Raw genomic sequence first — 27,659 nt, 5'->3', positions numbered from 1 at the left:
GGGCTCTGATGACCAGATCCTCCCAGGCTCCTAACTCCATTGATTTCAGAGGAAGTTAGGAGTCTAAATACATTTGAGCTTCTGGGCCTGAGAGCCAAAATAAACTCTCTCCTTCTCACACACTGTGATGGGTTTCCCCCCACCAGGCTGCCCTTTGGAACTGGGGTACCATTGAGCCCTCTGACCCACCAGCCTGGGCTCTCTCTCACTGTAGCGGGTGGTCACCCCGCTCCGGCCCTGAAAGGGTTAAAAGCCAGTCCTTGGAGAGGGCTGGGACTGAGGCAGCCAATCAGGGCCCGGCTTGGCCAGTATAAGAAGGGTTCCTGCAAGAAAACAGGGAGTTAGTCTTTCTCTTTCTGGATGTGGTTGTCTGGGAACTTTCGGTACTGGGAGTAGAGCAGGGCTGGGGAAAGCCAAAAGGCACTGTGGAGCTCCAGCCTGGCAAATCCCCAGGCTGTGGGCCTTGCTAAAGGCCAAAGCCGGTACAGGGGTTTTAGAGGAGTGGACTGGGGTTAGGCAAAGGCAGCAGGTCCACCCAAAGGCGATGAGTGGTCTTTACAGACTGCAGTTTGCCCAAGTGAGAGGGGGCTAGCTGATGACTGGCAGTAGCCACTGAGGCAAGGTGGGTGAGAGGGTTGGGGGTTTCCCTGGGAAGAGAGACCCTGTGTGTGGTGGTATTGCAGAACCCCAGGGTAGAGTAGAACTTTAAAAGCATGAGCCTTATTTCCTACTAGTGGTTCTCTTTGACTCACTTCTCCCAGGCAGCATGGATGAGGTGAATCATTAGAAAGGATGAGAATGAAGAGGAGTTATTGGGTGGATGGGAGTGGTATGGAAGAAGGCACTGACACAATGCACACAAAGGTAGGTGGGCATTAGTGATTGGAGGATGTGATAGAGATGAGGTCAGAGATTTTGGCAAGGTGGAATTCAAGTAGTTTTTGGGGGTAAGGGTGAGGTGATGAAACCGGAAGAGAGGAGGTAGAGAAAGGGGGAGGGATATGAGCAAACCAAAGAAAGTATTATTTATATCACAGTAGGGCCTAGAGGTCCCTTTGTGCTAGTTGCTGTACATATAGTGAGAGACAAGTTCTTCAGGGCAGGGCATACAGCCTAAATACATCAGGGAGAAAGAGGCCCAGAAAGGGGAGTTGCTCAAGGTCACACAACAGGTGGGTGGCAGTGCTGGGAACAGAAGTCCAGTCTTCTGCATCCTAGCCCAGTGCTCCATCCTCTGGACCGTGCTGCTCCCTGCATACAGGCATCCTTTTAACAACACAGCTATGTGTCTGTGAGGCTATTTCTCCTTGGGGGTGGGGGGGGTGAGACCATCCCTGTCGGGAAGGAGTGGGGTTGGGACAGCAGGTGAGATCTGCTGGACTGAGGGTATTGGGGGATTATGCTGGGGCTCCAGCAGGTGCAACTGTTGCAGGGGACATGACTGGGTGATGTGTGTGTGTGTGTGTGTGTGGAAGATTTGGGGTGGGGGCTGCTGAGCTGTGGGTCAGGATTTGGGATGGGGCTGCTGGGGGCTGTGGGGGCAGGATTTGGGCTGAGGGCTTTGGGGGGATCCGCACAGGGCTGTGCCAGGGTGGTGTGGTGGAGGGGGGAGGGATTTGGAGTAGGGGCAGTTGGGTTGGGGATTGCAGGATTTGGGAAAGGGCTGCTGGGTGGGGGGTCTATGGAGGTTGTGGGGGCAGGATTTGGATGAGGGCTGCTGGGCTAGGGGTCTCTGGGGGGCAGGATTTGGGATGGGGGCTGAGGGTCCCTGGGGAGGCAAGAGTTGGGGTGGAGGCTGCTGGGTTCGGAATCCCTGGGGGGGGGCAGAGCTTGGGGGGGACTGTGAGTTCGGGGGGGGGGCTCTACAGCGGGCTGTACCTGTGCGCTGGGGGGGCAGGAGTTGGAGTGGGGGCTGCAGGCTGGAGATCCGGGGGGGGGGGCATGAGTTGGGCGGTGCGGGAGACAGGGTTGCGGGGGGCGGCTGCAGGTCCCTGTGAGGGGCTTGAGAAGGAGGCTGGGGGGATAGGGTTTTGGGGGAGGGGCTGTGTGCCTCGGGATCGCTCCCTCTCTTCCCCCCCCCCCGTTGCCGCAGTGACGGCCCGGCCCCAGCTGTGATGTCACCCAGCGGCCCCCCGCTCGCGGGCCGGGCGTCCAGCGCAGCCAACCAGCGGCCGAGGGGCAGAGGCAGAGGTGGAGGCAGGGGCGGGCCGCGCACCCCTGAGCCCGGCTCGGCGGCGGCGGCGCAGAGCAGCTCGCGAAGCGCCGGCTGCAGTCTGCCGATGCCTGCACCGATCGCGGGGAGCCGCTGAGCCGCGGCCGAGGTAAGAGCATCCTTCCGCCCCGGGCCCGGCAGGTGCATCGGCCAGGGGCGGGAGCCCCAGCAGTTGCCGCTGGGATTCGTCACCTCTGGGCAGCAGCCTGGGCAGACCCGTTTGGGGCAGACCCCCACTCCCTTGCGGGGAGAACAATGGAGCAGGTTCGCAGCGCTCTGCGCTGGAGTTCTACACCCCCTAGGGCCACGGACCCTGCCCTGTCCCCTGGCTGGGCTGGACCCCCTGCGGGGTTGGGGCAGTGGGGGGGGAGAGACAAACCCCATGAGATCTTCCCACCCCACCCAGGTGAAACACACACGGAGCAAGCCCTCTCTGGGTGCGGGGAGCAGGGATGGGTCCGCTGTTGTTATGCCCGTAGGGCTGGTTTCTTGCCACCCTTGGCGAGAACAGGAGTAGCCGGGGAGATGGTGGTGGGGTGAGGTGGGGAGGGTATAATCCTAGGGGATTGGCGAGGCAGGAGTGGAAAACAGGCAAGAGAAGGTTGGAGACGCAGAGTGTCGGGTGTGGCAGGGAGAGAACGTTGCTTCTCCCGTAAAAAATAAATATTGCTGCTTGCTCATCAGGATCCATGTAGCTTCCTAGCATCTCTCCTGCTTCTCGGATGCTTCCCCCAGGCCGTGTGTACCTGCCTGCCCTATCCAAAGTTCCTATCCCTGAAGCAGAGGCTTGGGCTAGTGAATTCTGCTGAGATCTGCTCCTAAATAATAGAGATGGCAGTTCCCCATGGCTCTTCTCTGTCAGCCCTTTCTCCTGATCCCCTCTCCCATCCTGGACAGAGTCTCAGTCCTGTGTGCTCCCTGTTATTTACCACCATAACTACATTGCTGCATGTATCACAGAAAGAAATCCAGCGAGGAGGGTTAGGAGCCAGCCATGCCTCAGTACTAACCATCACCCCACCCTGTTCCTGGCAGAGTGATGGAGAGAATGCAGAGTCATGGGGCCTGGATCCGGGGCTGCTATCCAGTGGGCAGAAGTCATGGGATCTAGCAACAACCTGTGCCTGGGTTCGATTCCAAACTGGGCTCCTTGGGAGAAATGGCATTTTCCAGAGAGGCAGAATGGGGCAGGGAGAGTGTAAGCAAAATGTCCATCTTGCTGTCCAGGTCTGTCGCTGGGTTTGTTGGTGACTTGTCTATCTGCCTTCCGCATTCAGTTTGCCTTGGGAATGTGGTAGGGGCACTGACCAAAAGGCTTTTTGATGAATAAGCATCTTCAGGGGAAGCTGTGGATGAATGTGCATGTTAGAGCCGCCCTGTATGGTGGAATGCAGCGTGTCCCTAGCAGTGCAGCCGTGGTGGATGATCTCATCCGATGCACATGGGGGGAGATGTTGCTCACCAGGGAGAGGTCTTCATTTCTCCTTTTTCCAAAATCCCAAGGGGCTGGGCAGAGGGTTTGGCTGGGAAGCCATGGCTGGGTGTCGGCCATTTTGCAGGTTTTCGAGGCTGTGCTATTGTCGTGGTAGGGCTGGCAGCACGTGTGTATTTGTTGGGTGTTAGAAGAAAGAGGGAGGGTGTGTAGTGCTATTCTGCGGTTCGAGCCTGCCCCGCTACCTGAGCTGAAAAGGTCAGATGGCTCACAGCCCACAGTCTGAACGTCCTCATCCTCCTAGACAAAGGGAAGAGGGACATGCCCCAGCTGGGAGCGTGCCCTGTCCTGCCAGAGTGCAGCTTCGAGAATGATCTTGCGCCTCTGGCACCCTGGGTCAGTGGTGGCTGGGAGCGTGTGGGAGGGAATGCTTCCAGACTTGGAGGGACAGGGTTCAGAGCACGCTGTCTGCATTGTCACTCAAGGCCATCTTGGGAACAACATGGCTGCCTGTGGACATGGCTGAGTGCACTGAGCATGGCTAGTGCCTGGGCACGCACTGGGGAAGATCTAGTGGGCCGAATTCAGGCTCCTCTCTCTTCTGCTGAGGCCAGGCACAGCTCTGCAGTTGCAGTCTGTAGCTGGGGTGAAGGAGAGCACCGCCTTCTAACAAAGTAACGAGGGGCTGGGAGATGCTATTCCTCCCTGCCCCACTCTGAATTTGGGTGTGTCTGCTCACTGGGAGCCCAACAACAACCACCTAATTTAATCTGACATTCCTACAGCACCTTCATTCCAAAGAAACCCAAAGAATTCTGCAGATTCTACTTTATCTACATATCAGAGGGGTAGCTGTGTTAGTCTGTATCCACAAAAACAACGAGGAGTCTGGTCTTACCTTAAAGACTAACAGTCCACCGGACTCCTCGTTTTTATTTTATCTACAGGTGCCATTTAAATGCAGGCACCTGTAGCTATCAGCTTCAGCCCTGTTGGGAAGCAGACTGCTCTAGCACAGTCCAGTCCTATAAGTCTAGCCCCATGGAGACCAAATACTTGGCAGTGGTTCAGGGATCAGATTGCAGGGGGAAAGCAGCAGCAGTCTTAGCAGGCTGTCCCTACAATCACAGAGCAGCTGGGTGTTTCTGCTAAAATGCCCTAGACCTGAAGAAGAGCTCTGTGTAGCTCGAAAGCATGTCTCTTCCACCAACAGAAGTTAGTTCTGTAAAAGATATTGCCTACCTACCTTTTCTGTCTCATATCCTGGGACTGATATGGCTACAACAACACTGAAAATAGGATTTAACCTGTCATCATTAGGTTTCATTATCAATCCCAACAGAGATGGATGGGCAAGATGATGCACATTGGAGCTAGTGGGTCTGCTTTTCTGCAGACTTTGTAAGACAGCCCTTCAGCTCAGCCTTGTCTCCCCTGTCCCTCATATAGCAGTGCTCTCCGGCATCACTTCTGCAGGGGGTGGATGGGTAAATGGCTCCTGAAATGCCAGGAAAGGTCATGCTGACGCTTTTATTCTTTTGAGGTTTGATAGTGGCGTCAGTGTAATACCATGTTAATTTGTAAAGGTTTATTTCCCAATCAGAAGGGCTGGATACTATTTTTCAAATGCTAGTGTCAGCAGTGTCAGCACAATGCACAGAGTGCTGGCTCAATTCCGTTCCCCTGGATTAGGACAGCAAATGTTTTTGGTTTTAGTGAAGAGGAGATCTAGGCAGGCAGAACGCAACCTCCAAAATGGGAAGTTTGGTCAAGACATCATGGCGCACATGCACACACACATTACACTAGCACCATTCTAACACTTGTAATTAATGTCAGAAGACTTCTAATTACCCCAGCAGGTCAGGACTTCAGCAAGCTACTTGGTGCCCTCTGCTGCCACTGGCTCAGATGTAGGGGTGTGTGTGTGTGTGTGTGTGTGTGTGCATGTGTGGGGGGGAATGTCTGCTCTTGAATCACCAGTGCCACTTCCGGTGAGCCTTGAATTTTCCTTGGAGTTGCCCATCCAAGTACTGACCATATATAGCTTGAGAAAGTTGACAAGAGCACAGGCCCAGGTCCTATGGCTTGCGGGACAAGTAGAAGATAGAGAGCAGGAAACTTCAAGTACAGCTGGATTTGAAGTTCTCAGTAGGCAGCTGATTGGCTGAACATTAAGTATAAGAAGGGAGGGTGCCCAAAGATGCTCGCTTGTCAGATTTCAGCCCTAATTATTTTCCTTTGTTTTTCTGGGAGTCCTCCCCCCTAGTTGCTGCCTTTGCTTTGCCGCCCCTCCCCCCATTCCCTCGGATCCTCACTTCACCAGGACACACAGCACCTGAAGCTTTGGCAGAGCCAAGTAAAGGGTCAAACCTGCAGCCTTTGGCTCCACTGAGTATTGCATCCTCAAACAGCCATTGTGTCCCATGAGGTTCCTGGGTGAGTAAGTGCTAGCCACCATGATGGAGCGTTACTTCGGTAGGCCCCACGTACCCATTGATCTATGGAATTTTCAGAGCTGGGCCCACTGCATATTGAGCAAATCCCTGACGTGTCCAGTACCTGTGCCTAGAATTAGTGCTACCCTCTGTAGGCACCCACAGGGCTTGTTTCCCCATTGCCCTGCCCCGTGAGCAGCCCTTCACATCCATGCAAAGGGAATAGAACATGTTACCATTCTGACCTTTGTGTGGGGGTCAGTGACTGCACATGGGCTGGGCAATGGGCAGTGACTTCCTAAGCTATTGTAGATATGGTGAAGCAGGGAGCTGGTGACATCTCCCTCAAAGCCTGTCAGTCTTGCTCCATGCATCAGCTGGGGCAGTGATATCCAGTGACTAAATACTGGGGTCATCTTGAACCACCATCCATTTGTCCTCAGCCATAGCTATAGGACTCCATTGGTACCAGTGGGGAATCAGAATCTTCAGAGACCTCATGTATCAATCATAACGTCTCTTGTCCAACATACACAGGAGCCCTCCTGGCAAGGCTGTTTCTAAACAAGGGCCAAAATATCATCAGCAGAGTGATATGCATCCGAAGAAGTGGGCAGTAGCCCATGAAAGCTTATGCTCTAATAAATTTGTTAGTCTCTAAGGTGCCACAAGTACTCCTGTTCTTTTCTCCTGTACTGTCTATCTCGCCCCATGGCCCTTGTGTGCTTGGTCTGCACTCTGGAGGAGCGGCTTTGTGTCAGGGCTGCCTCATCCTCCATTCCAGGAGAACAAATCTTTGCTCCTGGGCAGGGGTCTAGTCTCTCTTCTGGTGTCTGCAGTTAGTGGGCCCAGCCCAGCCCTAGTGTAGGTGTGTGTGACTCCACAACTCCAGCATCCTCCATTTTAATTCACTGAGATGGCAACTGTCCACACTGGGTGTGAACTGGGTGTCAGGAATCCTGGCATGGCTTTCAGACATAACATTTCCATGGAACCAGCAGAGGCTCCAAGGTGTTCTCTCAGCTTCACGGCCAGCGCAGGCTGCGCCCCGCTGATCCAGTTTGGATTTTCCACTGCACCAAAGGGCGCTGGCACTGTCTACCCCTTTCAGCTAGTGGCCCCACCACACCCATTGTGCGTTCCTTACACTGTCTGCCTACACAGTGACAGACTTTCTGCTGGTGCGCTTGGTTTTGAAAGCCCTGAATACATTTGAATTCTCCACAGTGCTGGGTGGGCTAACTCCTCATTGAGCGGATAGGTGACTGCACTCACATGCACATGCAACCATTGAGGAGGCCCCTCTGGACCTGGCTCCTTCACCCTTGACACCCATCTCAGCTACCCTTTTGCTGCTTAAGCGGCATTGTTTTGTTTTTCTTTATGGTCACTGTTGCTGTTGTTCGTGTTTCAGCAGCATCTGCCCTGAATGAGACTAGAACAACTGCTGCCCCAGAGAGCTGACAATTTAACCAGACAAGGGAGGCAGCGGGCAGGAAAGGCACGTGTAAGTGACTTGCCCAATTCACCCAGCAGGCCATTGACCGAGCTAGGATTGGCACCTGTGCCTCCTGTCTGCCAGTCCAGTGCCCTACCCACTAGACCATGCTGCTTCTTTAATTGCTAGCTGTATTGTGGCAGTTCCCAGAGGCTATAGTCCGGTTCAGGGCCGGACTGTGCTAGGAGTTGTACCGACATGCAGTCCCTACTGTGCAGACCTGACAAGCTGGTGATCCCCTTTTTATTACCAAAACCTCCCCAGTCCTTCAGTCTCCCCCATCAATTGGTTTAATTATTTTGAATGTTAAGATGGTGTTTTGAATTAACATCTATTCATTATATTTGCACATGTTTGTTTTAAAATTAAATATTTCTTGTTGTATGGAGTAAAACAAAAAAGTGAACACGACAGAATAAATAATGCAAAAAGGGGACTGTATGATAGACTGTCACGGGTTGGATCACAGAAACCCCCCTGGGGCTGCCAACTGATGTGCCAAGACTACTTCTGCCCCTGCTTTCCCTGCCAGCTTGGGACTCCAGCACCCTGTCTTGTTCAGCCAGACACGCCAGTCTGCTCCAACACAGACCCAGGGTCTGAACCACGTGCCTTAAAGCTGCAGACTTAACTGAAAGCAACTTAAGAAGTGTTCCTGTCTTTAACACTCAGATGCCCAACTCCCAGTGGGGTCCAAACCCCAAATAAATCTGTAAACTCATAAATTGTTCGCCCTCTATAACACTGATAGAGAGATATGCACAGCTCTTTGCCCCCCCAGGTATTAATATATACTCTGGGTTAATTAATAAGTAAAAAGTTCTTTTATTAAATACAGAAAGTAGGATTTAAGTGGTTCCAAGTATTAAGAGACAGAACAAAGTTAATTACTAAGTAAAATGAAATAAAACATGCAAGTCTGAGTCTAATACAGTAAGAAAACTGAATACAGACAAAATCTCACCCTCCATGGTGTTCCAGTAAGCTTCCTCTTACAGAGTAGTCACTTTCTAGTCTGGGTCCAGCAATTACTCACACCCCCTGTAGTTACTGTCCTTTGTTCCAGTTTCTTTCAAGTATCCTTGGGGAGTGGAGAGGCTATCTCTTGAGCTAGCTGAAGACAAAATGGAGGGGTCTCCCAGGGGTTTAAGTAGACTTTCTCTTGTGGGTGGAGACCCCCTCCTCTCTCCTATGCAAAGTCCAGCTCCAAGATGGAGTTTTGGAGTCACATGGGCAAATCACATGTCCATGCATGACCCAGTTTTTACAGGCAGTGGCCATTGTTTACATGCTACCCTGAACATCCTCAGGTAAACTTCTTATGTGAATTGGAGCCTTCCAAGATTTATTGTCCTTTAAGTGTTTCTTGATTGGGCACTTAATTTGCACATTCCTTTCTCAAGAAGCTGACCAAATGCTTTACTAAGGCTACTTAGAAATCAAGCAAGTACACAACCAATATTCATAACTTTGAATATAATGACACATGCATACAAATAGGATGAATAAATTCAGTCGATTATAATCTTTACAGAGATATGTTACAGGGCATAGGTAGCATAAAACATATTCCAGTTGTGTCATATATATACATTCATAAGCATATTTCCATGAAACCTTATGGGGTGCACTGTCACAAGAGCCAAATTCATCATCTCATGTGAGGCTGGCTGGTGCTTGCTCTGGGCTTTGTGTTGCAGAGAAAACCAAAGTGATGAGATGAGAGAGTGTAACACCCAGGAAACGAAAGAGAGCTGATGCTCGGCACATAGCAGGTCCCAGAGAATAGATGCCATCTAGAGCCAGGACATTGTCATCACAGAACAATGACATCAGCCCACAGTCGTCTCTGGTGCTGTTTAATTAGGCCCAACAATGGACTGCCCTGTACTCCTCACTCAGTCATCTGTCATGGGAACAAACCCAGAACTAAAGACATTGGGTCAAATGCTTGGCTGGTGTAAACCAGCATTGCTCCACTGGAGGTGATGGGCCTGATTCCCAGTTGGGATAAAAGAGTGTCGCTCCTCTGACTTCAGCAGAACACAGCTGGTTTACACTAGCTGAGGAGCTGATCCCAAATGCCATCCCAGCTGAGATGCTCTCCCTTAACACTGCTCTTTCAAGCGATGCCATGTCACGTGACCTCTGGACTAGTTTTCTGTGTCAGGATGTGGACAGGGATTTCCAGTGCTTCTGCATCAGTTGTTTGTCTCGTAGGAAGCAGGGCTTTTGTGAATCAGTCAGGGTGAAATTCCCCCCGTGCCCAGGGCTAGTGGAAAGCCTTGGCACCAGTTATGGAACTCTCCGAATAGGGCTTAGCCCCAGAGGTGCATGCCCCCTGTGTGAGAGCTTTGGATTGGGAAGCCCCAGTAAGAACAGTTCTGGCTGGAACACAAAGAGATAGCCCTGGTAGTGAGCTCCAAAGCACACCTCTCTCAAAGCTACTGATTTTTGGACAGCTCTAGAGCATATGCAGGAGGGCTGGATCCCCATCCTGCACTTCCCTGTCACTCTAGTGCCTCCCCTAGATATACTGGTTCAGTTGGAGGACAATGCATGCAAAAACAAATTTCCGGGTCAAGCAATGTATTCAGAAATCTGTATATCTGATCATAGTTTCAATGTTGCATGGAGCTGAGTTGGGGTGGAGGCAGCTGTGGAAATAAAAGAGCAGGAGCAGTTGTGTCCTGCTGCTGCTGGATTGCAAGGCTGATTCCAGCTCAGCCAACAGAACAGACTGTGTTCAGTTCCAGAAACACCACCCTTGGAATACTGGGGAAGGAGTCCCTGAATGGGGCAGCTGACATTCTGGGTGTAGGGCTTGATCCTATATGGTGCTGAGTGCTCTAGCCCGATCCAGTGAAACACTGAATCACGTGCTTAACTTCAAGCACATGAATAGTACCCTTGACTTCAATGGGAGTGCTCATGTGCTTATCTTTAACCATGTTTCCCTGGCTCAGGCAGGGCGCGCTGTATTGCAGTCTGGAGCCCCCAGTGAGTGTCAGTTTAGAAAGGATCGGGTGCATCAGAGTTAAAGATGTTGGTTGCTTAAAGGCAGCGGCTATTGGTTTTGTGGGCACCTGGCGGTGTCAGCCTAGTGATTTCTGGTTCAAGGCTGCAGAAACTGGGCCCTGTTCCTTTTTTGGTCCAACCTCTCCCCTTTACTCCTGATCTACATTCCCCTTGTGCTGTCTGCCTCCCATCTGAAAGCGGAGAGCCCAGCATCTGGATGGTGATAATAGCCACTACTGTCTTCAGCGCTGCACTCAGATTACTGAATTGTTGATTCGGAAAAGAGCACTCATTATGGGCTCCTCCGCATAGAGGCTGGGCAGGAAAGGCAGCTGGCTGGATTTTACCAACTCTGCAAAGATGAGGCCCAGGCACAAAAGAGAGGAGATAGAGAGATTTTCACCATTGAGTTTTTGTTCTCCCGAAGCGTGCTCTTGCCTTTTGAACAATGTTTGCTGTGAGAGCTGTCGGGTGTAGGGCTGTTGCGTCATGCAGCGTTTAGGGGAATTCAGATTCGGGAACCAAGCTGCATCGGTAGCAGGGGAGGAGGAGAGGTGCCTGACGGAGTTAGATGATGGTGTGATTTCTTGCGGAATGGCTGCTTTCCTCAGAGGATGCAACACAGTTGTAAGGAAAGGTGCGAGCACTGTCGGGGTCAGAACAGCTCATTTCTTTGGCATATGAGAGTGAATTTTCCAGTTAAAGGAGTAGTGGCTGCTGACTCAGCATCTTTCTGATTTCCCCCCAACCCCCCATACTCTCAACGTCTCTTATTAACTGTTGACAAAGGACAGTTGTCAGGAAGCAACACAGGCAGCAAAGACTCTTCTACATGGGAGCAGTTGTCACCCCATCCCGGGGGGCCAGGATGTGATCTTGCTCCCTTATTGTGTGCCCCAGCGGGCTGAGCCATGTGGGGTTTGTGAGCAGGCAGTGCCATGGATTAAGGGAAAGCTTGTTAGTTAATCCCTCCTAAATTAACTAGATCAAGTAGGATTAATCAGCATGCTCTGATAGGCCTGCGTTTATTTCCCAGCCATAAAATGTCCCTGTGTCACACAGACACGTCCCTATCTCAGGTTGTGATTGTGTCAGATCTCATGAACTAAGCAGGGTGGAACCTTTTGTGGGCCGAATTGGATGGGAAACCCCTGAGGAAAGCTCATGTGCTTCAGGAAGGGGCCCCTGGAATTCAGGAGGTGGCACGCTGTCCTCAGAGCCAGCGCTGAATCGTGCCACCAAAGGGTGCTGGGTCACTGTGCCACTGACAGTGCCACCTTTCAGCATCGACACAGGCCCTGTGCCTGCTTCATCTATCTCTGCGCTGCCATTCTGCTCTGGCCCTTCATCGCAGGGCCGGCTCCAGCTTTTTTGCCGCCCCAAGCGGTGAAGAGAAAGAAAAAAAAGAAAAAACCTGATTGAAGCAGAGCGATTGAGCTGCTGCCGAAGACAAAGCGAGGCACTGAAGGACCCGCTGCCGAATTGCCGACGCAGACCCGGACGTGCCGCCCCAACAACGGATGGACTACCGCCCCTTTCTATTGGCCGCCCCAGGCACCTGCTTCCTTCGCTGGTGCCTGGAGCCGGCCCTGCTTCTTCTCCATGTGGCTGCATCATGGCAAGCAGATGAAAAGGGCTCTCCTCTGAACTGTAGTCGGGGGGTGGGGGTGTCCTAAAATAGCTGCTAGTAGATGGGGAACGAGGGCTGTGAGTGACAACTTTTAACATGAGAAACATAAGAATGGCCGTACTGGGTCAGACCAAAGGTCCATCTAGCCCAGTATCCTGTCTACCGACAGTGGCCAATGCCAGGTGCCCCAGAGGGAGTGAACCTAACAGGTAATGATTAAGTGATCTCTCTCCTGCCATCCATCTCCACCCTCTGACAAACAGTCTAGGGACAATATTCCTTACCCATCGTGGCTAATAGCCAGTAATGGACTTAACCTCCATGAATTTATCTAGTTCTCTTTTAAACGCTGTTATAGTCCTAGCCTTCACAACCTCCTCAGGCAAGGAGTTCCACAAGTTGACTGTCGCTGTGTGAAGAAGAACTTCCTTTTATTTGTTTTAAACCTGCTGCCCATTAATTTCATTTGGTGGCCCCTAGTTCTTGTATTATGGGAATAAGTAAGTAACTTTTCCTTATCTACTTTCTCCACATCACTCATGATTTTATATACCTCTATCATATCCCCCCTTAGTCTCCTCTTTTCCAAGCTGAAAAGTCCTAGCCTCTTTAATCTCTGCTCATATGGGACCCGTTCCAAACCCCTAATCATTTTAGTTGCCCTTCTCTGAACCTTTTTGTTTCCCTCCCTTCACTTCCAAAAGGCATATGCTAGTGCAAAACACAAGGATAGTCTTGTCTGAATCCTATGTTCTTGTGGTAGAAGTGGTACAATACTTGGCTAAATGTACATTACAAAGGTATGACCCTCACTGTATTAATTGAGCTGCTCAATACTTTTCTACAAAACAGAATTTTTGGCAAAAAATGTCAATTTTCATTTAATTTTGCAGCGTTTTGTTGAAAAAACAAATCTCCATTTTTAAACAATATATTTTGGCCAAAATGTTTGTCTGGTTTCACCTAAATTTCCTGTGAGAAAATATGCACCAGAAGATTGCAATGAAAAATTTCATCTTGAATGAACATTCACAATTTTTTTTTTCATTTCAAAATGTCTGCTCCACAGGAAAATTTTGCTTTTGTCATTTTAAGCCAAACTGTCAAGTCTGAACAAAAGTTCAAAATCTACATTTTGAAACAAAACACTTTTCATTGAAAAAATCTGTATTTGTCATTTCAGTATTTCTGAATCAATTTTCTTCTCAGCTTTTCATTATGTGAAAATTTTTGCTATTTTGATGTTTCATGCTGATTCAGCACAAAAAAACTGCAAACTGTTGGACACATCACGGACAATTGCCCACTCTATGCTCATCCTGAAGGTATGACAGCCATTCACATAGCTACCCCCTCAGCTCTGGAATGGACAAGAGACCTTAAGATCCAACTGTAGTCACAGTATTGCTTTCACTGTTCCCCTATCACCATGCAGAAGAAGCAGCAGCACAAAAATAAATGTTGAAACGTTGGAATTTCCTCTGAGAGGGGAATTCCATTTTCCAACCAGCTACAGTTTTGTTTTTTTTATGAAAACCTAAAATATTTCAGTGAAAACTCCTTTTTTTTTTTTTTTTAAATAAAAAATGTTTGCAGAGAAAATAAATAATTTCCTGGCCAGCTCTAATATTAGCACAGGACCAAATCTTGATATCCTTTCTCTGTTCTTCTCCAGGCCTTACTCGGTCAAATTTTTGTTTGAAACAAATGGGAATTTTGCCTAGTGTAAGGACTGGGTAAAAACCAAGTAAGGATTGCAGGACTTGATGCATCTATTTTAAATATAGCTTTAACAGCATGTGAATTAAAATATGAGTTTTAATATACTTAAACTATAACTTTAATTCTTTCTTGCTCTATAAGATATGAGATCAACTTTGTTTTCTGTGTCACATGTAGGATATTGTACAGACCACATGCATGTTTTATATTATTCAAATAAAGGGGTGATACACAGGAAATTTGTTTGTTCCAAATCAGGAAGCATAGTGGCAATATCTGACTCACCCAGTCCTGAAGCAACTTTTCACTCTGATTTCAATCAATCTTGCAGGGCCATCCAGGATAGTTCATACAATTTTAATTCTGTGCTGTTTATATCTTTTTATGGGTGTGACCCCCCCAATGTTTGTCGGGTCCTCCTTTCTTGTAGGCCTACTCATCAGCTGTGCACTGTCCATGATCATCACCTACAAACCAGCTTATTTCCAGTGAAAGAAGCTTGGCACAAAATTTGTTGTTTCTTCTCTCCCACCGCACCTCTATGTATCTGATTCCCTGAACTACTCCAAGTTTGTAACTTGCCTTTCCTCTGAAGGTTTAACACGACACTGAATTTGTTTTATTTTAGGGGTTTCATTTGATTATTAAATTGGATTTGGGGAATTTAAATCATTTGTGTAAAATGCTCAGGACTGGCCCTAACATCCTGCTTTAATAAATGGACGTAGGAAAGCCTTACAAATTCATCTGCCTTGTATCCCATACTAGCAGCAATAGACTAAACCATTTACATCCAGCTACACCTTTTTTAATCATAGATCTGTGACTTTGCTGTCAGGAGTTCTCATCATTCTGCATCTGACATACAGCATGAATCAATCAACATATTCCATCAATCAGTTACTCCCTGCGAACAGCCTTCATTTTCCCTTCATAAGTGTCTCAGAGGTGGTATTTTTTAGGCCTAAGTGGTACTAGTGTAGAAATGACTTGTGCCTTGATTGAACAGTGCTATTGTGGCAGTAGCATTTTTTCTTTCCTACAGTAAGAAGAACAACAGACTCCCTAGTATCCCTTTAGTTCTTGCTTAGTGCAATACATCGCTCAGTGGAAGAAAAGACCCAGCTTTTGGCAGATACAGCAAAACAAGTTGGCTTGTTTAGCAACAAGGGGAAGACAAAATATATGGCTATCAATGTCCCAATAGCAACCATTGGAGTAAAAGGAGAAACCCTGGAAGAAGTAAGTCATTTTACCTGTCTAGACACATTTTCCATATTAAATGACAATACGGACACCATGTGGGAAGAGAAAAAGAGGGTGACCTAGAGGAACATTATGTAGAACAGCAGATACAGACTCCAAATCCATCAACATGACACCCAGAAGCCTGAATGGACTAGCTCAAGATTGAAATACGTGGCAGAAAATGAGTACCGTTTGCACCTGAGGCTATGGGAGGATGAAGAGGAAGGAAGAGGAAAAGGGCTGTCTGTGGTGATGACTCAAGGAGCAGTGTGATAAGGAGTTACACAACAAGAGATACACGGTGGGCAGTTAGGGTAGCCAACTTCAGTGTCGAGAGCACTTGATGGTGTCTGGAAATCTCCGGGCACCTTCCAAAAGGAAATGCAATAAGGGCGTGATGCAGAGCCCTCAGAAGCCAGTGGAAAGACTCCCACTGACTGATCAAGCCCGAAGTGAGTGTGTGCTGCCAAGCGAATGAGTGAAAGCAAAGGAAAAGGAAGTGAGTCTTCAGCGTTAAGCTAGAATGTGGTAGCAGTATCCAAACAGAATCCCTTTGAGCAGGTGCTAACTGGAGAGAGAAGATGGTGGAAAACTACAACCATTCTATTCATGTACTGTCTCAGAGAACCTGCAGTTCCCATTGAAACAGTGATAGATATTGAGCACAATAAATTAATCCAATATCAATAAAACAAACTAACAGTGCAGGAGACCCTTTGACTTTGGCTACCTCTAGTTTATCTTCTCCCTGTTTGGTCCAAGAGGCCTTCCAATTTGGCTCACGTGTCTCTGGGCTGTTCATAAGAGACTGATCAGACACTCATTCCACCCCAGTGTCTCCTCTCTGTCTGAGCTAGGCTTCCCCATGCACTCAAGAACTGCATTTGCAGATATGATTCATTTTTTGTCCTGCCATGAATGACAACCAGCAGTAGCAGCAGCACGCGCAGCAGCAGTAGCAAGCACACAGAATCCAGTGGCGCTGGTGGCCTCCCGCTGCATGGTTGTGGGCTGGAACTAGCAGTACAGCATGGCAGCACCAGTATCATAGACTGGATGCTGTGTGGCTGCTGGGCGTTTGGGAAAAGAGGCACCAAGCCAGCATTAGAGGGAGAATTCCAAGCCTTGAGAGAGCACTAGGACATGTGACCTCCAGTATCAGACACACCCATTGTGCAGGAGCCGAAGGTTCTGGCTGGAGTTTCCTAATCTGATGTGCACCAGAGTGTGGGAGCATTCAGAGGGGTGAGCTTGCTGACTGGAGTGAAAAGCAAAAACAGCAGTGCCAGAGTTCTCCTTGCTATCATGAGATCAACAGCAGTGATCAGAGACACTTCTGCCCTTCACAGCGCTGGCAGCTACAGGAGTTCTCTGGAATCCAGAAGAGGTAATGGGAAGTGTAGGAGCAGATATAACAGCTAACAGTGGCTGGCCAGAGCTAGCAAAGAAAGGGAGAAAACTGAGCCGTAGCCACTTTCAGCTGAGGATCTGTTGCCCATGCATTTTACTGAGCCCTTCCCAGTCTTATTCTATATCTGTAGCTCCTTCTGGTCTCAAATCGCACAACCCAGGCCTTCCATTAGCAGTGCAATTTAATAATGCCTCTTTTCCCCCTTCCATCGGTTTGAAAACCTGCTAGGCTTAGCAGCATTACAGTGTATCTGCTGTGTGTATTGTACCCGTGGGCCATCAGCTCCAGCATCTGTGCTGATCCTTTGCAGCCGCCAAGCAACAGCAGCACTGTCCAGGAATTGTAGCGCAGACGGTGACAGGAGAGAGAGCCATAAATCCCTGTCTATGCTGTGTGCTGCTGTGGTACACAGGCCTGTGCCTGTCTGCTCCTTGCTGCTGCCGCCATTCCCTCTGCACTTTTAGGAGAGCTCTGCATGCAGCTAGCTAGCAACAGAGCGAAAGTCTCTTGCTTTCTTTTTCCTCCCCTTCTGGGCCAAAACATAAGCTAATGAATGACCCAGACAAAACCGCTCCTTCAGCTGGAGGGGAGGGTTAGTGTATAATGTGTCAGTAATGTCAAGGGGAGACCCGGGTGAGGTTAAACATAAACCCAAATGTTAGCAAGTAAGGAAATGCACAGCCATTGCCATCCAAGCCACCTTAATTCTGACCCCAAGCTGTCACCAGCCTTCCTGTCTCTTTTCTGTGTTCCTTTCCTACTTTCTTCCATAGCTGTGTTCGTTTTGGATCAAGGCCAGGGCAGGATTAAGGCATATGCACTGTGGGCCCATGTAGGCCTCGGGTCCTCTCCATGATCCCAGACACCTTTTCCTGCAGACTTGCTCCAATGCTCATGGCTTTTTATGGACTGCCTGTCAATTTGCTGATGGCCGATAATCCTGGCCCAGTGGACTCTTCAACAGCTGCATATTTCCCAACTGATATTTGGAAATATTGGCTCTCTGAACCTGTGGACTCAGCAGAAGTTGCCCCCTCCCTAGTTTAAACAGAAGTACACATCTCTGTCCTTTCCTAGACCTCACCTTTAACGAATGATATGGGAATATTGTTACCAACATTAAATACAAGACCATACAAGCCACAGAGCTGTTGGCTCCTACTCTCACTACCACACTTTCTCTTCAAGGTGAAGGCATTTTGGCTGGAATGGAAATTTCTACTTTTACCACATATGGCTCCATTAACTGTCAGTTTTAGAAATCATTGTGTATGGCTTGACTTTGGATGTTGGCTTTTGGGTCTTTTTTGGGGGGTAGGTGAGGATGGGGGACTTGTTTTTGTTTGTTTGGTTTGGATCAAAGAAAGGATTCTGGGATATGATGTCACAGAAGAATAATATAGGTGGCTTGATGGTTTGGTCTCAGCTGAAGAGAGAAGGGTGGAGATGTGGCTATAAAACACCTCTGTGGTCTCATGATCTGATTCAACTCCTGGTGTAGCTTAGAGCAGCCTAAGGGTTGCACTAAGTTACCCTGGCTGGAATGGTTCCCTTGGGACTGTTCCGTTGGCTGAGGATTGTTGGAACACAAGGCGCTCTGGCTACGTCCCGTCCTACCTTATGTCAGGGTGGATGTGGATGGCTGACTTTGTACCATCAAAGGGAATCCCAGCTGCCCTGGTAGAGCAGCTTTCTGCCTGCTTTGTCCTGTACGGATTTGGCCCATTGTTTGAGCTTCAACTTGGAATGTTGTTGGAGATGCAGTTGTTTTGTACAGTATTTATTATTCATAAACCTGTAGTGGAAAACTCTAAGTGAAATAGATGGGGAAGGATGGTTCAGTGGTCACAGCACTAGCCTGGGCTTTGGGAGACCCAGACTCCATTATCTGCTCTCATAGGCTTCCTCTGTCACTTAGGCTTGAAATCAATGGGAGTTAGGTGAGTAAACACTTTCAAGGAGCTGGGACTTCGCCTCCCTGTGCCTTAGTTCCCCACCTGCCCAATGGGGGTCACAGCAAGGCATCCCCTCCCAGAGGTGTTCCCTTGATAGACACAATCGTCATAACTAATGATAATCAATACTTGGGAAGGGATGTTAACCATTGTGCTTCAGGCCATAAGCCAAGGTGACGTGATTAGAGACCAGGATGAGACCTATGTTGGAGGCAGATTATCCCACATCTGCTACTGTGGGGATCTTACACTTCCCTCTGAAGCAGCTGGTGCTGGTTATATTCGGAGACGGGATACTGGGCTAGATGGACTTTGGGTCTGATCCTATCTGTGTTTCTTCGTAAAGAGGAAGATAAATCTGTTAAAGATGGTGAGGTGCTCATATGTCAGGGAAATGGAGGCCATCTACATACTAAAACAGATTCTTAACTCGCTCATCTGGGCAGGTTAAGCTTTGAATCTGTGTAAATCCTTATTCAGGATCTTATTTACTGTGGGCCATCACATTGCAGGGGTGTATGAAAAGCAGAGATGAACAGTGATCACTGAGCATCACTGCAAGCTAATTTTTCAGATGTGAATAGGCCTTTTTTGTAAACAAAAGCACCAGCTAGCCAGACAAAATTTGGTGATATTTGATTTTTAAAACTGATTTTTGAGTTACACGAGCGGGAGGAGGGGGAAGAGCTCGAAACTAGCTATTGTCAAATGCCACATGGAATTGTTTAACTTTCAAAGAAATTATAAATTGCCCCTGAGTTTGGCCAGCTCTCCGCTCAGAATAGAACTGGGCTAAACGACCACGTCTCCATATTTGTAGGCTCAAGCAGATGGTTTTGGTGAGAATTTATTGATATGATCCAGGAATAAATTTTGTCATTTGGCACATGAACAGTGCTTTTGGCATGGAATAGAATTTTATTTTTTCCATCAAAGAAATCAATAAACCAGCTGAAACTGAGACATGCTTGAAAATGTGATTGTGCTCTCCAGGGCCCCTGTTCACAAAGGTACTCAGGTGCTTGAACACTGACGCACACTTGCGCTTAGCTGCTTTCCTGAATTGGGGCCTAGGTTTGTCAGTGATGAGACTATGTTGTGTCGCTTCAATCCAAAATTAATTTGTACTTTTCCAAATAAAGCTGTATCATGGTAGTGCAAACACAATTTAAAAACAGGCAGCATGTCTCTAAAGGATAGCACCTTCATTAGAAAGTGTTCTGTAACATGGGCATGCAGATAGCCCGTCAAAAATTTTCCATGATAATTTTTGTTTTGTTTTAGCAAAATGTTTGTGTTTTTTTGCGTGTGAAAGATTTTCATTTGAGTCCCAATTTTCCTATGACACTTTCCATTTTGTGGATTTCCCCCCCAAACTTTCTTCCATTTTCAACAAATTTCATTCCCCCCGCCCCCATTTTCCACAAAATCACGTGTCTTCATTTTCCAGTGAAAAAACTATTTTATGTTGATGGGGGGCCCCCCTTCCTCTCTTCCTCCCCCCCCCACATTTTCTCTCACTTTTATTTTTTTAACGTTTCTCCTGCTTTTTTTCCCAGTGGAAAGAAAGTTTAAAAAGTGAGAGAACTCTCTCCCCCTCCCCCACAAAACAAATGTTCAGGACCCTGGGGGAAAGAGGAGGAGCAGGGGGCTGGGCCACAGTTCCAGTGCCCCCCCCCCTTCTACTCAGGTTCCGGTGCTTCTGTGGAAGTCCCCAAATTGGCTGGGGCCCCTTAATCCACCACTGTACGTGAGGGATAGAATGGGAGGAACCGCTGGCGTGCACTGGCAGATCTGGGTGTGGGCCAGCACGAGGATAGCAGGAGTGACTTGGCTGAGCTGGATGGGGGGAAGCTTGCACAGCACTGCTCACAGCATCCCAGACCTTGTGGGCTAGGCTCTCTGCTGCCATGTGCGGTCAGTTACACCACTACCAGATTGGAATACCTGGCAGTAAGTGACTGCCGAGGGTACGGGGCAGTGGAGACTCTGGCCATGTGTCTCAGTATTTGATAGTCACTCGAATCCCCAGTACAAATATATCTTTCCTGCAGCACTGGTACATTTTGTTTCTTGATAAAGGCTGCTCTCCAATTGGGAGGGCCCTAGGGGGTTCTACACTGCTTGTTAAGCAGGGTCTGTGGGACTCACACTTGGGGACTTGGTATTTCCAAGCCTGCACTTGAGTGTCCACATTGCATTGTAAACCTGGGTTTCTGATTGCTGGACCTGGGTCTCATACTACACTACACAGCCCTTCTGACTAGGGGCTGCAACTTGAGCTGCACGACAGGGCTTGGACCTGAGTCACAGTGGGACTCGAGCTCCGACCCTCTCTCCTAGGTGGGGCCTAGGACTTGGGCCCTAAGTGCTTGCTGACGTGAGTCAAAAAGATTCATGTGTGGATCGGACTGGGGATTGGGTTCATACCAGATCTGAGCCTGGCTTTACAATGCAGTGTAGAGATACCTTAGGAGGCTGCAACATAATCTTAACCCATCCCCTGGAATAGCAGCTGCAGGATCAGTCTGCAGTGTTCTTGATTATTGTTTCTGGAACTTGTTTCTGTCCTAAAATTACTGTCACTTATGCAAAAGTAGCGCCAGGGGCCCCACTGTGCCAGGCACTGTATGTACATAAGAATGGCAATACTGGGTCAGACCAGTGGTCCATCTAGTCTTCCGACAGTGGCTGGTGCCAGGTGCTTCAGAAGGAATTAACAGAATAGGGCAATTTGAGTGATTCTCATCCCCTGTCATTCAGTCCCAGCTTCTGGCAATCAGAGACTAGGGACACCCAGAGAATGAGACTGTGTCCCTGATCATCTTGGCTAATAAGTCAATCAATGGTTATCTAATTCTTTTTTGAACCCAGTTCGAGTTTTGGCCTTCACAACCTCCCCTGGCAATGAGTTCCATAGGTTGACTGTGCACTCTGTGAAGAAGTACTTCCTTTTGTTTTAAACCTGATGCCCATTAATTTCATTGGGTGACCCCTGGTTCTTGTGTTATGTGAAGGGGTAAATAACACTTCCTTATTCACTTTCTCTTACCATTCATAATTTTATAGACCTATCATATCCTCCCTTAGTTGTCTCTTTACTAAGCTGAACAGTCCCTGCCTTTTTAATCTCTCCTCATATGGAAACTGTTCCATACCTCTAGTCATTTTTGTTGCCCTTCTCTGCACTTTTAGTGCTAATATATCTCTTTTGAGATGGGGCACCCAGAACTGCATGTCGTATTCAAGGGGCAGGTGTAGCATGGATTTATACAGTGGCATTATGGTATTTCTGCCTTATTTATCCCTGTTCTAATGATTCCCAACGTTCTGTTAGCTTTTTTTGACAGCCACTATACATTGAGTGGATGTTTTCAGGGAACTATCCACAATGACTCCAAGATCTCTTTCTTGAGTGGTAACAGCTAATTTAGACACCATCATTTTATATGTATAGTTGGGATTATGTTTTCCAATGTACATTACTTTGCATTTATCAACATTGAATTTCATCTGCCATTTTGTTGCCCAGTCACCAGGGTGGATAAAAAACATCAAAGATTTAAAAAAAAACCATCAAATCAAAATCTGATTTTTTATTTAAATAGGTTCCCCCCCCCCCCCCCCCAAAAAAAAATCCAGTCTAAAGATATATTATAGCCCAAAGATACCTTATCATGGAATAGGGATTATAAAGTCTAAAGTATAAGACAATATATTCATGTAATGTTTAAGAAAAGTTTTGTAAATAAGTTCCAATAGTTCATGGATTAGGGACCCAATTGTATGGGGTTCCAGGGGCTTCCGTACAGATTATTTAGGTTAATCTTTCTATCTACCCAATGGGACTCATCTTCTAGACTGAGCACTACCATCAGAGATGCTTAGTTTTGCATTTCTCAAACTGTGGATTTGTGTCTCCAGAGATAACATGCTTGTTAACAGCAAAAATGTTTTAAAATAAATAAATAACTATCTAGATGTGAGAAATAACAGACCTCAACCCTATTGTCCCTCTGCAAATTTGTGTACAGAGTCAATCCCTTACCTCTCTCTAAAAGTGCAAAGTTTCAGATAGTTAACGACTAGAAGATTATTGGGAGTCAGAATAGATCTGGAGAAGGGGAAGAAGTCTGGAGATAAATGTGAGAAGAGAGGGGCAGGCTGTAGAAACAAAAGTGAAACTGTTTGAGCAGCATATTCCAGAAGTCTTGAGGTCTTTGAGTGTAGCCTTCATTGATTTGACATCTACCATACCATTCTCTCACTAGAAGAGAAAACCTATAAGGGCAGCACGCCGTAAAAGAGACCCAGTTTGGGAATAAGAACCATTCAAGAAATATATGTTTGCTGTTATTTTAAAGAAAGTCACACCAGTGAACTGGTGGAAGTCACTTAAGCATTTGGATTCAGAGACTGTTGAAATGATAACCTCACTTTGAATAGCAGTAGCTTCTTCTGTCGGTGTAGAAAGAATTTTTTCTTCCTTTGGACTAATTCATCCCAAATTGAGAAATTGTTTGGGACCTGAAAAAGCAGGAAAGCTTGTTTTTCTTTTCCAGATTATGAACAAACAGGAAAATGAAGGTGAAGACGACTGAGTTAGCTGCAGAAGCCAATATTTTAAGTTTCTCATGTTGAGCTGGCTGACATAGTCGATTAAATTTGTTTTTTAAAAAAGATTTTATTTAACTATTTTAGTTAAAAACAATTTTAACAAACAAACCTGATTTTAAAAAACGTGAATGTTTAACTAGAGTCAAAAATTCATATGCTTGTTTTGTTAAAATATTATGTTTGCTGTTGAAGAAAAAAAATCCATAATACATAACATTGTTGTTTTAGTTAAATAAGAATTTAAATGTCTGTCTGGTGATGGTCTCTTCCTAATACAGCATGGCAAAAAAATCATCCAACTATTAATGATTAACCTGTTGAATTGGAGATAGTTCACTTCCCAATGACTTCATAAATATCTGCTTCAATTACCTTTGGTGTAAATGAAATAACCAAACAATCATTCATTTTCTAATATAGCTGTAAAACTAATCTGAAAAGTTTTAGAAATAAATCACTTAAAATGTATAGTGTGTACCTTCTAAAAATGAAATCTACATCTATCTCTGAGTTGTGAAGAATATGTATTAAGGTTATAACAACCAACAAGAATGCACTTTTATCTAGAAATCCATGATTAAATTGAGTCTTCCTGACTAGTGAAGTAAATCAGTTTGATTTAAATCAAATCCACCCTGCCTGTCACCCAGTTTTGCAAGATCCCTTTAACTCTTCACAGTCAGCTTTGGACTTAACTATCTTGTATAATTTTGTATCATCTACAAACATTGCCTCCTCATTGTTTGCCCCTTTTTCCAGATTATTTATAAATATGTTGAACTAGGGTGATCAGATCACAGGGATGAAATATCGGGACGCGGGGGAGGCGCGGAGTAAAAAAAAAAAAAAAAAACAGTTTCGCAGGGGCCGGGGGCATTAGCAGGGCCCAGCCGTGCTGCCGGATCGCACAGAGTGCCCCGGCCGCGCGCACTGCCTTCCCTGCGGAGCCTCCTGCCCCCTGGCCCGCCCCGGGCACATGCGGCAGGCCCCGGGGAGCCCCGCGCCTCTCCCGCTCAGCTGTGCTCCAGTGACTCTTTCCCGGTGGGGCGAGCCGCTGGAGCACAGCCAAGCGGGAGAGGTGTGTGGCTCCCTGGCAGCGGCGTGGAAGTTTATCGGTTCAGGGGACCCAAGCCGGCTCCTCGCCCCTGTCCGCTGGTGGCTCCGCCTGGGACAAGTCTCGCCCCCGCAGCCCCTCTCCGCTGCGTGTCTCCGGCGGGCGGCCCATGCCCCCGGGCCGTGCCACCCACCCGGGCCCTGCCCGCTCCATGCTGCCCCCAGACCCACCGTGTTGCACTGTGGGCTACAGGGCTGGAGCAGTCCTGGCCCTGGCCGGCCATGGCCCGTGTGCCCAGGCTGCTGCACAGGGGTGTCTCCTCCCCAGGCCTGGCTCGGGATCCAATGGGGCAGTGAGGGGGTGGGGCTGGGGGCAGGGATTTGGGGAGGGATCCAATGGGGGAAGGAGGGGACGGAGTCGAGGGGGGCAGAGCCCCTCTGGACTCCACCTGTGTGCTGGAGCGGAGGGCAAAATGGTTTGTTTGTCCAGTGTCCCGACTGAACATCAGAGACGCGAGACAAACAAGCAAATATTGGGACAGTCCCGATAAAATCTGGATGTCTGGTCACCCTATGTCAGTGGTTCCCAAACTGGGGTTCGTGAACCCCTGGGGGTTCACAAAATGTTACAGGGGGTTCTCGGGGAAAAAATTCCCTAATGGCAGACAGAGCTGTCCCTAGGGACCATGGGCAGCACGAGGACAGCAGCCCGGAGCCCCTGGACTTCCAAGAGCTAAGCAGATCAAAGCAAGCCTATCTATCACATTGAGAAGATTTGAACTTCAAGACTTCTTATAAGAAATGGAAAGGGAGGTGGATTTTTTTGCTGTTTTTAAAATTAAATAGAGAGTATTGTTTTTAAACTTATTATGAAGAACAAGTTTAAGCTTCGTTTGTTTGCCTAGACTGCTCAAGACCTGAATGCTTGTGTAGGAGGAACTCTGAGTTGGTTTCTTAAATACCTTCATGCTGTTTTACATCTGATGCTCCTTGATGAAACATAGGAGCCTTGTCTTATAACAGGCTTATTCAAAGCGATACAAGCTACGAAAGTGAGATCTTGGAAGAGTATTGCTGTTTTCATAATGTAATAAAAATACTGTAATGATAAATAATAATAATAAATAGTGTGTAATAAGCATGTCATAAAAACAAATATCTAAGATCACTGCTTTTATAATTTATATTCAAGTAAAGGAAAAAATCCCTGGAAATATTCATTTTTAGGAGGGGGTTTGTGAGACTTGACATTTTAGTGAAAGGAGTTCACGGGTTGTTAAAGTTTGGGAACCACTGCCCTATGTTGAACAGCCCTGGTCCCAGCACAGATCCTTGGGGGACTGTAACAGGGCATAGCAGGCCCCCCCCCCGGTCCTGCTTCTGCTCTGATCCAAAAACCACTCAGAGACCCTCAGGTTCAGCAATCACCAGTGCAGTATTTACAGGGTGCAGTCCTGTCACCCTCTCACCCTATACAGCTTGGGGTTTTCAGCCTTGAGAACTTCTTTGCTGCTGCACCCAGGCAGGAAGCACTTTCCCCCTCTCCGGTTTTCCTCCTGTTTCTTTTATCTGGGCCTGTGTATAGCCCCAGGCTAATCAGGCTGGCAGCTGATTCTCCTTGGCCAATCAGGCACAGGTTTCTCTAGCCAGCTCCAGTTTACCTCCCTTAATTGGAGCTGTTGTGACAGAGGGCTGGCTCAGGTGTTCCTGCTCAGCACCCTGCCACAGGGACCCTGCTATTTACTTCTCTGCACTGTGAAAACTGACCATTTATTCCTACCCTTTGTTTCATATCTTTTAACCAGTGACTGATCCATGAGAGGACCATCCCTCCTTTGGTGAGGGACCTTGTCAAAGCATTTCAGAAAGTGCAGGTACACTGTGTCCACTGGATCCCCTGTGCTCACATGTTGGCTGACCCTCTCAAAGAATTCTAATAGTGAGAGACAGTCCATGTTATAAAGAGCTTGGTGTCTAGATCGGGATGGGCAAACTTTTTGGCCCGAGGGCCACATTGGGGTTGCGAAACTATACAGAAGGCCGGGTAGGGAAGGCTGTGCCTGTCCAAACAGCCTGGCCCCTGCCCCCTATCCGCCCCCTCCCACTTCCCTCTCCCCTGACTGCCCCCCTCAGAACCTCCGACCCATCCAACCCCCCTGCTCCTTGTCCCCTGACCACCCCCTCCCAGGACCTCCTACCCCTAACTGCCGCCCCGGGACTGCACCCCTTATCCAACCCCCCCCCGCTCCCTGTCCCCTGACTGCCCTGACTCTGCTCCCTGACTGCCCCCCGGGACTCCCTGCCCCTTATCCAACCCCCCTGCTCAGAGCAGCAGGAGCTCGCAGCCCCGCCGCCGCGCTGCCCGGCAGGAGCTCGCAGCCCCGCCACCCAGAGCACTGGTGGCTTGGCGAGCTGAGGCTGCTGGGGAGGGGGTACAACAGGGGAGGGGCCGGGGGCTAGCATCCCCGGCCGAGAGCTCAAGGGCCAGGCAGGATGGTCCCGTGGGCTGGATGTGGCAGGCTGTAGTTTGCCCACCTCTGGTCTAGATAGACAAAAGGTGGTAAAGAAAAGAGATGTTCTCACAGTCGCTCAGCAGCTAGTCTCTCAGGCCTGCCAGGCTAGGCCCTATCCACTAGGCCAAATGATCTGATTAGGGTCAGGAAAATGACTGTAAAAAAGACATGTTTGTGTTCCATGTGTATTGGTAGTTTCTACAATTGAATGTGCTGAGTTTCAGCAAAGCAAGGTTTGTTTAGCTGAGAGCTGAAACTGGCCTCTGAAAATCAAACATACCTTTTCTGCTTCCAAAATCAGTGAGAGCAGAGATTCTGGAAGCAGAACTTAGCTGGTGACTTTGTTGATCATGCAGGAGGCAGAACAGACTACAGCTCAATTTTTCTTAGCTTTGGTTTTGCTGGACCCAGCCTACTGACAACAGTTTGGACAGTAAGAATCCAGTTGTGGGCTGAAATGGAAAAGGAGCCAAAATGTTGAATACCGAGATGTCAGTGTATCCGGCACTTTGCTGAGCCTCGCTGAGATGTAGGCATGCACTCACAATGTGTGCTTGCTCCTTCACCAGCAATGTGCAGCACCATGCTGCCTGAATGCACAATTTAGTGCAAAGACCAGCATGCCAGCAGCATCTCCATTCAAGACACGCTGGAGCTCATTTGACAAGCGTGCGCTTGGCACTTCTACATTCACTGGGCTTGTAAAAAACAAATTCACAGAGGATTTGGAGGGGGAAAAGGTGCTGAGAATAAGCCACGCACTAAGCCATAAAATCTGGGCGCAGTTTTCCTACAGAATTTACACCCATTTATATAGCACTGCTCTACAGCCAAAATGCTTCTGAAATAAAGGGAAGGGATCTCAATTTAAACCAGAAATGACTAAATACATCTTTGACTGGATCTATGAAT

The 27,659-nt window shown here is 48.0% G+C and overlaps 1 protein-coding gene across 11 annotated transcripts in view; it reads left to right on the top strand.

The window, feature by feature from the left end:
- Nucleotides 1–2,261: 2,261 nt before the first annotated feature.
- The window catches only part of KIF1A (kinesin family member 1A), a 182,945-nt gene continuing 157,547 nt past the window's right edge, over nt 2,262–27,659 (top strand). For all 11 annotated transcript variants that reach the window (XM_054039625.1, XM_054039621.1, XM_054039620.1 and 8 more), the window contains exon 1: nt 2,262–2,321. The gene's annotated coding sequence lies outside the window, so the exon portion shown is untranslated. The remainder of the gene's footprint in view (nt 2,322–27,659) is intronic.

Source organism: Malaclemys terrapin, chromosome 9 (genome assembly GCF_027887155.1).
Source record: "Malaclemys terrapin pileata isolate rMalTer1 chromosome 9, rMalTer1.hap1, whole genome shotgun sequence".
Lineage (NCBI taxonomy): Eukaryota > Metazoa > Chordata > Testudines > Emydidae > Malaclemys > Malaclemys terrapin.
The sequence above is the reverse complement of the archived record's forward strand: the minus strand, read 5'-3'. Positions and strand labels throughout refer to the sequence as shown.